The following is a 15,520-nucleotide window of genomic DNA, read 5'->3' on the forward strand; positions in this document are numbered from 1 at the left end:
ATCATTTTATGTGGCATGTACAAGCCATCGCTGCCCGGTTATTTCATTTACTTTCAGCCTACGCGTTGTGTCGGTATAGTCCAAGTTGCTATCTTCTCTTCTAGTTCGGACTAAAAAAGAAGTATGCTTATTTCATGTCGGGGCATTTTTAATTTAGTTTTGAGCATACACTGGCGCCAGACTAACAGTGATAGTATTCAGCTAATGACTTCCACGAATATGACGTACTACAGTCGAAAATCTTACAAACAAATTTGAAATGAATATACATTTCACGATGAAAAAAGTGTCTCCCATATTAAAAATTTAGTACAGATGTAATCAATAACAATTCTCACACACACCTTTGTCACAATTCCACGCTCTTCTTTATCTTTCTTTCGACTGAAAATATTTATCAATGCTTTTATCTCTTTGTTGTATCTTTTATTGAACAATGTTATCCTGTGTCTACAAGAGTTGATTTAACGAATGGATAAGAACGCTTTATTAGTTTTTCAGCTCACTCGTCCATGAAAATATCTACGTGTGCTAATAACCTAGATGCTGAGCGCCCTAAATCCAAACAGAAAACAGACTTAAATGGTTTATAAAAACGAATGGGCATTTAACAAGGATCTGAACTCTTATCCTTCCAAACGTATTGCTCAGTTTGACGAAATATCCATTGCCTGTGTATCGGATATTACATTCTCATGTCCTGAGTAGTAAGAAATGAGCACAGTCAATGTTAGTGTAAAGGTTCGTGTCGTCAGTGGGCTAAGAGCAAAAAAATGGTTTAAATGGCTCAGAGCACTATGGGACTTAACTGCTGTGCTCATCAGTCCCCTAGAACGTAGAACTACACAAACCTAACTAACATAAGGACATCACACACATCCATGCCCGAGGCAGAATTCGAACCTGCGACCGTAGCGGTCGCCCGGTTCCAGACTGTAGCGCCAAGAACCGCTTGGACACTCCGGCGGGAGGATAAGAACAAAAAGAGTACACAATGACTAAGACGTTTACTCTGTTTTCTTTACTCGAGCCTAATGATTAGTGGCCCGCAACAGAGCATCTGATTATCAAAAGGAATAACACGCTTCAATGGGTGCATGTTAATGTGAGGTATTGTTGGCAATAGTTTTTTCAACGGAAGCCGTATAAGACATAAGGCAGAACTGCTTATTTACGTCACTATATTCACAAAGACTCTTTTAGCGAAAAATATTAATTTCATTCATCCCTCTGGAATAAAGCAGAAAGATGTCTAATCATACAGCCAATGACCTTAGAACACACTTCATTGCAGAGAAGGTATGAAGTTATGTTGCCAAGACAACAACAGCGCCGGCCAGGGTGGCTGAGCGGTTCTAGGCGCTACAGCCTGGAACCGCGCGACCGCTCCGGTCGCAGATTCGAATTCTGCCTCGGGCATGGATGTGTGTGATGTCCTTAGGTTAGTTAGATTTTAAGTAGTTCTAAGTTCTAGGGGACTTATGACCTCAGAAGTTAAGTCCCATAGTGCTCAGAGCCATTTGAACCATTTGGACAACAACAGCTTACTGCAGTATCTATGAAAAGTAATCTAAGATGGACTGATTTGGTTCTATAAAATTAAACATGGAAGCACCTGCAGTTAACATTTCACAATAAGAACAACGAAAACAGAACACACATCAAGCAAAACGTATGCAGGTATGATGAAAAAATCTACAGGAGTCGGTCGAAAATATTGAAAAACCAAGAGAAATGCATGCTTGAAGAGAAATGCAGAGCTGGCCAAGCCTGCAGATTACACTGTTGTATTATATTTGACGACGACCGGCACCTCAGTACGTTGCAAGTGGCAGTCGTGGGCACGACAGTGTTCTGTGTAGTTATGTATACATAGCGTCGGAGCTAAGCAAAGTCGAACGTGGCCAAATTGTTGGTGCTCGTACAGTGGGTACTTCAGTAACCGAGGTAGCTCACGTGTTCGTTGTTTCGAGACACATCGTGTCGAAGATTTATACCGCATACAGGAAAATCGGAAAATCATCCGCTAAGTCACAACGCGGACGAAAGTGTGTGTCGAGTGATCGTGCTGTATGGTCATTGAAGCAGACTGTGACCGAAAACAAGAGGACGAAAGCTGTAAAAGTCACTGCAGAACTGAATGTCACACTTGCTAACAGTGTCAGCACCAAAAGGACACGAAGGGAGCTGCAAAAGCAGGGAACTGTACGGCAGGCTGGAATTCCAAAACAACTCATCAGTGCTGTAAATGCTCTTAACAAGGATTATGGAGCAAAGTACGGATGTCATTTGGTCGGATGAGTCTCGTTTCACACTGATTCTCACTTATGTCCGAGTTTACGACCCCAAGAGTGAAATATGGCGGGGGTTTCGTTCAAAATGGTTCAAATGGCTCTAAGCACTGTGGAACTTAACATCTGAGGCCATCAGTCCCCTAGACTTAGAACTACTTAAACCTAACTAACCTAAGGAGATCATTCACATCCATGCCCGAGGCGGGATTCGAACCTGCGACCGTAGCGCCTAGAACCGCTCGGTCACAGCAGCCAGCGGGGGTGTGGTGATGACTGGGATAGGCATATCGCGGCCCCAGGTTACCCTGCAAAGACGCATTACTGGCAAGGATTATATGGCCATTTTGACTGATTAGTCCCATCCCATGGTATAATGCTCGCCCCTCAACAGTGAAAATGTGTTCCAAGGCTACAGGGCCACTGTTCACACAGCTCATATCGTCCAGGACTGGTATATATATATACTTCAGAAAAGTTAGACCTGTTGTCCGACGCTAAGACCACTGTGCAACAAGACCATCGCAAGGTCAGAAGAGAGTACCAGTTCCAGGATAGCTGCGGTGAGGATAACAGTTGCACCACACGGAGCGAGTGAAATGACGCGGAAACTGGAAATGTCCAAATGGTTCAAATGGCTCTGAGCACTATGGGACTTAACTGCTGCGGTCATCAGTCCCCTAGAACTTAGAACTACTTAAACCTAACTAACCTAAGGACATCACACACATCCATGCCCGTGGCAGGATTCAAACCTGCGACCGTAGCAGTCACGCGGTTCCAGACTGTAGCGCCTAGAACCGCTCGGGCACGCCGGCAGGCAAACTGGAAATGTACTTCAAAGTTTAAGTACAAGGGGCGTTAATACTCTTGTGAGTAAAATGTCTGTATTGCACAGGGATTTACTTTGGAATTCTGGCGGTATATGAACCAAATACAATGTCACTTCCAGATGCAGTGAAATGTTGCCAATAATTTGACCAAGGCCACATAGAGCTGGGTGATACTGATAGTGAAAGGAAGGGTATCGACATCGACCACAGACGGCAATCTCCAGACCATCTTTTCGGTAAGCTGAAAGAACATCAGGGCGAAGGAGATTTCCCAACGATGAGGTCATTTACATAGCGGTGCTCGAATGCCTCCGTGATTAAGAAGCGGATTTCTATCGTCGAGGAATTGAAAGAGTGGTAGAACGTTCTGATCGTTGTTTGCAGAGACTTCGTAACTATATTGAAAAATAGTGTAAGGTATCCATGTTATTCTGATATGTAATGCAGAATTCAATAAAACTTACTTGGCCTGCCGTAATAATACGTAACTTACATTCTGAAGTCATTTTGCAGTCGTTAATTAATGTATGTTATTTTATCCTATTTCTTTCTTTCTTTGGGCCTTGTCCCTCGCCAACGCACACTCAAAGCTATTTTACAAACTAATATATACCATCCGTATATATAGATTTCGAAACAGTGGAAAATGGAAGGAATAGTGCTGTGTGTATATGGGTTCCTCAAAATAATGGAAAATGGAAGGACTGGTGATTATATATATATATATATATATATATATATATATATATACGAGGGCAGTTCAATAAGTAATGCAACACATTTTTTTTCTGAAACAGGGGTTGTTTTATTCAGCATTGAAGTACACCAGGTTATTCCCCAATCTTTTAGCTACACAACACTATTTTTCAACGTAATCTCCATTCAATGCTACGGCCTTACGCCACCTTGAAATGAGGGCCTGTATGCCTGCACGGTACCATTCCACTGGTCGATGTCGGAGCCAACGTCGTACTGCATCAATAACTTCTTCATCATCCGCGTAGTGCCTCCCACGGATTGCGTCCTTCATTGGGCCAAACATATGGAAATCCGACGGTGCGAGATTGGGACTGTAGGATGCATGAGGAAGAACAGTCCACTGAAGTTTTGTGAGCTCCTCTCGGGTGCGAAGACTTGTGTGAGGTCTTGCGTTGTCATGAAGAAGGAGAAGTTCGTTCAGATTTTTGTGCCTACGAACACACTGGAGTCGTTTCTTCAATTTCTGAAGAGTAGCACAATACGCTTCAGAGTTGATCGTTTGACCATGGGGAAGGACATCGAACAGAATAACCCCTTCAGCGTCCCAGAAGACTGTAACCATGACTTTACCGGCTGAGGGTATGGCTTTAAACTTTTTCTTGGTAGGGGAGTGGGTGTGGCGCCACTCCATTGATTGCCGTTTTGTTTCAGGTTCGAAGTGATGAACCCATGTTTCATCGCCTGTAACAATCTTTGACAAGAAATTGTCACCCTCAGCCACATGACGAGCAAGCAATTCCGCACAGATGGTTCTCCTTTGCTCTTTATGGTGTTCGGTTAGACAACGAGGGACCCAGCGGGAACAAACCTTTGAATATCCCAACTGGTGAACAATTGTGACAGCACTACCAACAGAGATGTCAAGTTGAGCACTGAGTTGTTTGATGGTGATCCGTCGATCATCTCGAACGAGTGTGTTCGCACGCTCCGCCATTGCAGGAGTCACAGCTGTGCACGGCCGGCCCGCACGCGGGAGATCAGACAGTCTTGCTTGACCTTGCGGCGATGATGACACACGCTTTGCCCAACGACTCACCATGCTTTTGTCCACTGCCAGATCACCGTAGACATTCTGCAAGCGCCTATGAATATCTGAGATGCCCTGGTTTTCCGCCAAAAGAAACTCGATCACTGCCCGTTGTTTGCAACGCCATTTTAACAGCTCCGTACAGCGCTGCCACCTGTCGGAAGTCAATGAAACTATACGAGACGAAGCGGGAATGTTTGAAAATATTCCACAAGGAATTTCCGGTTTTCTGGAGGAAAGAAGATCGTTGTCGAACCCGGGACCTTGACTTTCGGAAGCAATTCTCTTACCGATTCAGCACTCCAGGGACAACTAATGATGCGTACTCACTGCTTCAGTAGCACAGTGAGTCGGTCAGAAAACATGGTATGAGCATGACATTTCTACTTTTAGGGATAAGGCGACAGTATGTCGGTCTTTTGACAAATTAATTGTCCTCTAAATTCTAGTAGGGATTAATGTGATGCCTGAGACAACGTAAGTGCAAAGTTATGAAGCACATCGTAAGGAGAATTTGGAAATTGAGATTCAAAGAATGACTTAAAAGTTGAACACATCACTGTAGAGACTGGCTGAACAACCTCGCTGATCCGAGTTTAAGGCCACTCACAGATATCGTTTTGTTGATTTATAAAAAAGTTTGGAAAGTAGGATAGAGTTACAAGTATGTGTGTGGCTCGAAGACTTCTTAAGTAATAGAACCCTGTACGTTGTCCTCGATGGTGAGGAGGTGAGGGTGAGGAGGTGAGGGTATCATCTGGAGTGCCCCAGGGAAGTGTGGTAGGTCCGTTGTTGTTTTCTATCTACATAAATGATCTTTTGGATAGGGTGGATAGCAATGTGCGGCTGTTTGCTGATGATGCTGTGGTGTACGGGAAGGTGTCGTCGTTGAGTGACTGTAGGAGGATACAAAATGACTTGGACAGGATTTGTGATTGGCGTAAAGAATGGCAGCTAACTCTAAATATATAGATAAATGTAAATAAATGCGGATGAATAAGAAAAAGAATCCCGTAATGTTTGAATACTCCATTAGTAGTGTAGCGCTTGACACAGTCACGTCGATTAAATATTTGGGCGTAACATTGCAGAGCGATATGAAGTGGGACAAGCATGTAATGGCAGTTGTGGGGAAGGCAGATAGTCGTCTTCGGTTCATTGGTAGAATTTTGGGAAGATGTGGTCCATCTGTAAAGGAGACCGCCTTTATACGACCTATTCTTGAGTACTGCTCGAGCATTTGGGATCCCTATCAGGTCGGATTGAGGGAGGACATAGAAGCAATTCAGAGCCAGGCTGCTAGATTTGTTACTGGTAGGTTTGATCATCACGCGAGTGTTACGGAAATGCTTCAGGAACTCTGGTGGGAGTCTCTAGAGGAAAGGAGGCGTTCTTTTCGTGAATCGCTACTAAGGAAATTTAGAAAACCAGCATTTGGGGCTGACTGCAGTACAATTTTACTGCCGCCAACTTACATTCCGCAAAAGATCACAAAGATAAGATAAGAGAGATTAGGGCTCGTACAGAGGAATATAGGCAGTCGTTTTTCCCTCGTTCTGTTTGGGAGTGGAACAGGGAGAGAAGATGCTAGTTGTGGTACGAGGTACCCTCCGCCACGCACCGTATGGTGGATTGCGGAGTATATATGTAGATGTACTGGCAGAGCTGATGATGTAAGCAATGAGCGTGAGACGTGCATGGACAGCTCAGCCGGTGAGAGCAATGCCCGCGAAAGGCGAGGTTCCGGCTTCGTGTCGCAGTCCAGCATCCAGTACAAATCCGCCAAGATGTCTGAAAACCACTGCACGCATCGCTGCAGAGCGAAAGCTTTATTCTGAAATCTATCTCTCTTCTTTACCAAGTACGTTATCTAGAAATGTTAATAAAACTGTCTCGAATATTTTCCCACAAGACATAACCACCTGAAGTGATATAATGGTTGAAAGAACAGTTGTACGATTTGTCACATCTACGTCTACATGCATACTCCGCAAGACATAATACGGTGATACCGTGTACATCTACCAGTTCTGCCCTTTCCCGTTACACTCTCAAATGGAGACTCCAAATGGCTCTGAGCACTATGGGACTTAACGTCTGAGGTCATCAGTCCCCTAGAACTACGAACTACTTAAACCTAACTAACCTAAGGACATCACACACCTGCGACCGTATCGGTCTCGCGGTTCCAGACTGTAGCGCCTAGAACCGCTCGGCCAGAGCGGCCGAATGGAGACGCCATATAAGCGCTGATTTCGCTCATCTTATCTTCGCTGTCATTAGGCGTAACGTACATTGGCATCAGAAGAATCATTTTGCAGCCAGCCGCAAATGCCGGTTCTCTAAATTTTCTAAATAGATTATCGTGAAAAGATCCCAAACACTCCAGCAGTAAAATGGCTCTGAGCACTATGAGACTTAACGTCTGAGGTCATCAGTCCCCTAGAACTGCGAACTAAGGACATCACACACATCCATGTCCGAGGCAGGGTTCGAACCTGCGACCGTAGCGGTCGTGCGGCTCCAGACTGTATCGCCTAGAACCACTCGGCCACTCCGCCTGGCCTCCAGCAGTACCCAAGAATGGATCACACTAATGTTCTATACCCTGTCTCCTCTATAGATGAGTTACACTCTCCTGAAATTCTCCCAATTCAACCATTCACCATCCCTGTCAATGGATCATACTAGTGTTCTATACCCTGTGTTCCTTATAGATGGCCGGCCGAAGTGGCCGTGCGGTTAAAGGCGCTGCAGTCTGGAACCGCAGGACCGCTACGGTCGCAGGTTCGAATCCTGCCTCGGGCATGGATGTTTGTGATGTCCTTAGGTTAGTTAGGTTTAACTAGTTCTAAGTTCTAGGGGACTAATGACCTCAGCAGTTGAGTCCCATAGTGCTCAGAGCCATTTGAACCTTATAGATGAGCTACACTTCCCTAAAATTCTTCCAGTCCGATCATTCACCTTCCCTATTACCGACATGATGTGCTTGCTCCATTTCGTATCGCCTTGCAAAGTGCCTCTGTTGAGCACGAAATTGTAACTGATATACTCAACAAAATTAATTGGAAGTCTGCAAAAATGTGATGTTTCATCGCTATGAGGATTACTTTCAACATTGAGAGTAACTGTTTAGTGGTTGTGAGTTCGAGCATTTATACGTACTGTTTTGACATTCATCACCTAATAACAACAACGATAAAACTAGATATATTAAAGCATGCGTATAGGTGTCCAGGCAATCTTCTGCCCGCACTGCTTTCGTCATTGTAGTGGGAACGGGCATACGTGCTGCTGGTACAGGACATCGTATCTGCTACAATTTTTACATCTATACTCAAGATACCACCTTTCAGTGTGTAGTGAAGATACTTCCCGTACCACGAAGATTTCACCCCTTTCCTTTTACAACCGCGAGCTATGCGCGGTAGTAGCGACAAGTTCGAATTTCTCTGATTTTCCTGTCATCGACCTTTCACTGTATGTATGTGGGTGGGGGTAATACGTCGCCTGACTGTTCCTGCAACATACAATCTCGCAATTTTACGATGAGAAAAGTGTGGATGTCGCTGCACATGACTACCTATCTTTATGCAAAGCGTTAAACCAAACAAATATGGTGAATATTTCTTTTCCTTTGGAGGGTGAAAGCCTATAGTAAAAACTGAAGAAACAACCAACAGCATACTTTTTGACTCTGTTTAAACAGCAAAATGTGTGATTTGAGGAAACTAAAAAATAAATATTAAGACATCTTACAACCGTAGCTTTTCCTCTGAAATTTGCAGTGCATTTTTGTGTGTGACGATGCTGCGAATTAACATTGAGTTACGTTGTGCTCCGCCAACGGCCTTGCCGCAGTGGTAAGACCGATTTCCGTCAGATCACAAAAGTTAAGTGTTGTCGGGCTTGGCTAACACTTGGATGGGTGGCAGTCAGGGGCTGCCAAGCGCTGTTGGCAAGCTGGGTGCACTCGACTCTTGTGAGGCCAAGTGAGGAGCTACTTGACTGAAAAGTAGCGGCTCCGCTCACGAAAACTGGGAACGGCAGGGACAGCGGTGTGCAGACCACGTGTCCTTCCATATTCGCATCCAGTGTCACCTATCGGCTGATGATGACATGGCGGTCGGTCGGTGACTTTGGCCTTCCGAGACGTGTTCGGACGGAGCTGTGTTCTGCTCTAATTCAGCGCGTAAGAATTTAACGTAAATTTTGTGAACCAAAGTGGATATCGATGGAAAAGTAAGATTAGAAGGCACAATCTGCCAAAATTTAAACTCTGTCACATGTCACGCTTCACTCGGATTGGCGTATTCTACCAGATTCCTACTCTCAGGACCCACACAACTAGATTATTTCCACGAAGTATTCACCAGCATGTACTTCTCCTACCTTACGCTGCATTTAGCGAAATGTATACTCTTTGGTCCAAAATTTAGGGTTGTTAAAACGGACGACACCCTCCTGTGTGAAACCGGGTGTTGTGTGAAACTAATTTGTTAATTCCGTTTGATTCAAAACTCACCGAAGTAGTAAGCGAATTCGTATCTTTGGAGGCAACGTCTGAGCGGGTGATAGTGTATAATGTTACGATATACAGGGAGAAAAAAATTCGCTCACACTGACTTCGTAGCGCGATTCCTCACATACTAGCAATACAAAAATGCCTCTCACAAAATTTCGTGCTGCGCATTCTGCGGCGTTAAAGATTGGCAGTCTAGCAACGCTGTAATCACAGGTACGGTAACTATCTCTGTCAGGGAATCGTAGAAGTGCTGCACAGTTGGTGCAGTGGATAACGTTTTGGGTTAGCATGCAGGAGGTCGATGTTTCGATTCTGGGTCCAGGCTTATTTGTTTTTATTTTCTGAAAGCAGTCTGCGTGGTACGACATCTGGCGTGTTAAACATCAAACAGCGGTTACAGTGGGTCTTGTATAAAACATTTACTCTTACATACTACGAACACAGAAATGGAAGTACAGTCGTTTTCATTGTTCAGCTTTTAAAGAAGGCTTTTGTTTGTCGTGGAGGCGAATTGTTTCGCACCATTGCATGTCCTAGATTCCAAACTTCTGTGTGTGTACCTCCCGCAATGCTCCCATCGACTATTATTTTTTCCACATTCAGGTCCATTACATTTTGTTAGGGCATTACGTAACTGGTAGCTAGCAACACGCTTTGCAAATAATTTCGATGGGACCATTTGGAAGGTTACATAGAGAACAGGTTTGGATTCTAGTAGATGCAATGGCGCGAAACAATTCGAGTCCACGACATGCGAAAGTCTTCTTTGCAGCTGACCAATGAAAATGATTGCACTTTCATTTCTGTGTTCATAGTACGTAACTGGAAATACTTTGTAGATGACCTACTGTAATCGTTGTATGGTGATAACGACGCCAGAGACCGTACCACGCAGACCAGTTTTAGCAAATAAAAACAAATACGCCTCGACGCAGAATCGAACCTTCGGCCTGCTGCTTGCTAACCCAAAATGCTGTCCACTGTACCAACTGCACATCAGTGTTCCACCTGCTGTCAGATGTAATTATCGTACATGTGATTACAGTGTTGCCACTTTGCCCATATTTAACGTCCATTTACTGCCCGAAATATGTGCAGGACTAAATTTTGTGAGACATTTTTGTAGTGCTTGTATGTGAGGAATCACGGTGGGAAGTCCGTGAATTTTTTTTCACCCTGTATAGCGATTGACAGGCGACAAATTATTGGCACTCATCTCAGTGTACAATATTTCATCGATATAGTGAGGTATTTAACACAATGGCATAGAGGAAACTACAAAAAATGTAACGGTCGCTTAACTTAAACACGAGAAATGTCGAATGTGCAGCCTGAAAAACAGAGACAATCACAGAGTCAGGCTGTGGTCAATAACGACAAGTCGAGGTAGCACAGTGGTCTGGCGTTTGGCTCCAGACTGCAGTTCGATCTTAGTTTGACCACCCAGAATTATATTTTCCATTGTTTCTCCAAACCGATTAAGTCAAAGGCTGGGATGGTTTCGTTGAATAGCACACTTTAACTTTTCTTCCCCAGCATTTCACAATCCGAATTATTTCTCCATCTGACGATCTTATCGTCGATAAGGCGTCGAAATACAACTTTAATTCATTTCTTTTTGTGACAAACAACAGAAAACAGATGCTGCAAATGTGTCTTTTAAACGACATATTAACTGTGCCAACCCGTGTGTCGCTGGTAGGTGGAAACTATGTAAAGAGAATGCTCATGTGCAGTTTGCAACTGCTACAGGTTGAAGGCGTAGAATGTAAATTGCGCATCAGCCGAAAATTACACTGATAACACAAGACATTATGACCACTGTTCACCACAAGAATGAATGCTGCCTGGTGGTGTTGCATGCACGTGAGAAGTTGAGACAGGTATATCAGCTGAGCAGAGACGACTAGGGAATCATTCTTGAGATGATATGGGTCCCAACTCAGGACATATATTGACATAAGCGACTTTCACAAAGGACAGATTGCTAGAGCCCTGTGGAACGAGCATATCCAAAACGGCGAAGCTGGGAAGCGGTCAGCGTGCTGCTGTCGTGAGCATTTATGCATAGTGGTCGAATGACGGTTTTGACGAGTAGGCGACAGTAGTAGGGCAAACTGCGTTGTGGTGCATTTTGTTGGTGCAGGGTGCCTACATCAAGGGCAGGTATACACTCAGGAGCAAAGCTATTGTTCTCCTTTGATTCCCAGGTGATTAACGTATTGTTCTGCTAAGAGGATTAAGAGCCCCTGGGGATAATCCTTCCTTCTGATTGAAAGGTCCTTAACCTATTGTCCCCAACCCCTTCCCCTCCTCCTCGCAACCCCTCAGGAAATCTCCAACCTTCCCCCCTCCCCCTCGCTGATACAGATACACTTTCAGGACTGAGTTATTTAAATAGCTCCCTCTCACTCTTATCAGTCTGATAAGAGTGGGAGGGAGCTATTCGAATAACTCAGGCCTGAAAGTGTATCTGTATCAGTGAGGGGGAGGGAGGACAGTTGAAGATTTCCTGAGGCGTTGGTTAGACGAGGGGGAGGGGTTAGGGGACTAAAGGTTAAGGACCTGTCAATCAGAAGAAAGAATTATCCCCAGAGGCTCTTAATCCTCTTAGCAGAACAATAGGTTAATGACCTGTCAATCAAAGAAGAACAATAGGTTTGCTCCTGAGTGCATACCTGTCCCTGATGTAGGCACCCTACACTAACAAAATGCACCACAACATAGCTTGCCCTATTACTGGCGACAAGGCATTGCATGTCAGCGCCTCATCGTAGAATGTAGACATCGGAGGCTTGTCTGCTCTGTGAAACAGGATTACCTGTAAGTAATATGATCACAGAGCACGATGCTGGTGCAGGCAAAAGTATTTCGGAGCACACCATTCAGAGCACATTGTTGAATGTGTGGCTTCACAGCAGACAACACCTACATGTTAGAACTATGTTATTTAATCCATAATTGTAAACCCCGAGACCACGTGTCCCTTGCACAAAAATATTCAGGAAGTATCGCTGATGAACCTTGAAATTTTATTGGTACAGTTATGATCCAGCTTTTATATTCTCCAGATGTGGAACACGAGTTGACACTGGGTTTCTCTCGCTGAACCTTCCACGGATCAGAGAGTGCAAATCTTTGTTCACATAACTGCACGATTGCAATACTTGAGATACGTAAACGGATAGTGTTATGTCGTAGAGCCGACCGACGTGCGCGAAGTTTTTGAATTGATACGACGTCGAAGCGCACTTAGCGAAATCAGTCATTAGGCGGACGCAGGAAATGGCCGAGACGGCGTGGCGGCCGCTGTTTTGGAAACAACGCGTCTGCACCGTCCGTATTGATTCCGGCAGCTTTTCGCCTGCCCAGCTCTCACGCACGTGAACCCCCGTCACGGCTGCGCGCCGGCCGGGTCTCGAAAACTCGCTGACAAAGCGCTCGACTCCACCTCGGACGGACTGAGAACTTCCTGGTAGGGCGGACGCATCACGTTATCAAGAAAAAGAGAAGATAATAGTTTAAAGTTCCGCCTACAGAGCGGTTATTACAGTTGGAGCACAAGCACAGATTATACGAAATTATGGGAATGGAACCATCCAGGCATTTGCCTGGAATGATTTAGCGAAATCACAAAAACCTGAATATGGATGGTCGGATGTTGATTTGAACTGTCGTCCTCCAGAATACGAGTGCACTGCACCACCTCGCAAGGTCTTGGATGAAAGGTTATCGACAAACGTAGAAGTAACTTCAGGCGTGCTCGAGGGAAGTGCTTTGGGACCCTTGTTTTGCGTGGTGTGTATTAATTACTGTCAGACGACATTTATACTAATCTTATAATTTTTGCAGATGACGCAACGAATTACTGTCTGAAAAAAACTGCGCAAATATTCATTCAAATCTTCATAATATTTCAAAGTGGTGCAAAGACTGGTAGCTTCCACAAACGTAAATTTGTGCACTTCGCAACACTCAGAAAAGAAACATGCTATGATAACAGCATAAATAAATCACAGTTGGAACATGTGAACTCATACTGTGACATTTCCTAGGGACGGGGAAGGGGATGTTTAAACCGACTCGGTCGCAGGGAAAGCGGGTGGCAGACTTCGGTTAATTGGAAGGAGACTGGAAAAATGCAGTAAATCTGCAAAGGAGATTGCTTACAAATCACTTTCTGTGGCCTATCTTAAAATACTGGTAAAGTGTGTGGGAACCATATCAGTTAGGACTAATAGGGGATATTGAACGTATATAAAGGACATCACGAATGTCACAGGTTTGACTCGCGGGAGAGCGTCACACAACTGTGAAAAATCTGAATTGGATAGACGATAATTACTCTTGAAAGTTCACTTACAAAGTTTCACGAAACAATATTAAGGGAAGAATCTAGAGATATTCTTCAATCTCCTACCTATCTCTTCCTTAGGGAGTGCCAAGCAAAAGTACACTAATTACGGCACGCGCAGTGGCATTTAAGCCGCCATGCTTCCTGCGCTCTTGTGTGACAGGAAAGGGAAGAAAGCCTACATGTGGTACAGTACCGTCGGCCACGCACTTTACAGTCAGAGGCTGTGTAAGGGGCACCAAACGGAAAACTAGTCAGATGGAAAAAGTAAGTAAACTGTTTATTATTTCAAAAGTAATCGCTATAAATGGTAATACATTTATCCCTCCGTGAGATGCCTTTATGAAAAAGTGTTTGCGGTAGCCTGAGGAACCTTGGATGTCCCCAGGCGTCCACCTCTTCGACTGAAGGAAATCGACACCCACGAATGTCTCTGTTTAGGGCTCCGCAGATATGGCAATCGCATGTCCCCGTGGCACTTTGCAAAAATTGAAGCGGGGCAATCGACTCCAAACGCCCAGGAAAGTTGAAGGATGGCATCATTTCGTCACAGGATAATGACCGCCCACATGTCACCAAGGTTGTTTCGGTTACTCTGCAGAAGTTTCGCTGTGTAGCCCTTACACATCCTTCCCACAGTCCCGATCTCTCCCTATGCAATTTCCATATTTTTCATGTCCCAGAGAAAGACATTAGTGCCCGTCGATTTTCTTCGGACGAATAGGTGCACTTCTGGGTACAACCATGGTTCCGTACACAACCGCAAAGATTTTTTCGTGAAGGCGTTGATCGTCTTGTCGTGGGATTAATTTTATTAACAGTTATGGCGATTGCTTTTGAAATAACAAACAGTTTACTTACTTTTTCCCATCTATCTTGTTTTCATTTGAGTACCCCCTATATCTAGATGAGGCCGAACTTCAAAATGTACTATCTCCGCAACAAAACACAAGACCAAGTACTTGCATAAATATTTTAGAAAGGACGCCCCTAACCAAATTAAAAGCTAAGGGGAATGACGATCGGAGGCGCATTACTGGATGATGCGCAGCTCGGTCGAAATACACTATGTAATCAAAAGTATCATGACATCTCCAAAAACATGTATGTGCTGCCACCTACTACCAGGTACAACATATCAGTTACCGCAGTAGTCATTAGACATCGTGAGAGAGCAGAATGGGGCACTCCACGGAGCTCACGGACGTCGAACGTGGTCAGGTGGTTGGATGCCACTTGTGTCATACGTCTGTACGCGGCATTTCCACACTCCTAAACATTCCTAGGTCCACTGTTTCCGATGTGATAGTGAAGTGGAAAAGTGGAGGGACACGTACAGCACAAAAACGTACAGGCCGACCTCGTCTGTTGACTGACAGAGACCGCCGACTGTTGAAAAGGGTCGTAATGTGTAATAGGCAGACATCTATCCAGACCATCACACAAGAATTCCAAACTACATCGGGATCCACTGCAAGTACTATGGCAGTTAGGCGGGAGGTGAGAAAACATGGATTTTGTGGTCGAGCGGCTGCTCATAAGCCACACATTACGCCGGTAAATGGCAAACGACGCCTCGCTTGGTGTAAAGAGCGTAAACATTGGACGATTGAACAGTGGAAAAACGTTGTGTGGAGCGACGAATCACGGTACACAATATGGCTATCCGATGGCAGGGTGTGCGTGTGGCGAATGCCCGGTGAACGTCGTCTGCCAGTGTGTGTAGTGCCA

Source organism: Schistocerca piceifrons, chromosome X, assembly GCF_021461385.2.
Source record: "Schistocerca piceifrons isolate TAMUIC-IGC-003096 chromosome X, iqSchPice1.1, whole genome shotgun sequence".
Lineage (NCBI taxonomy): Eukaryota > Metazoa > Arthropoda > Insecta > Orthoptera > Acrididae > Schistocerca > Schistocerca piceifrons.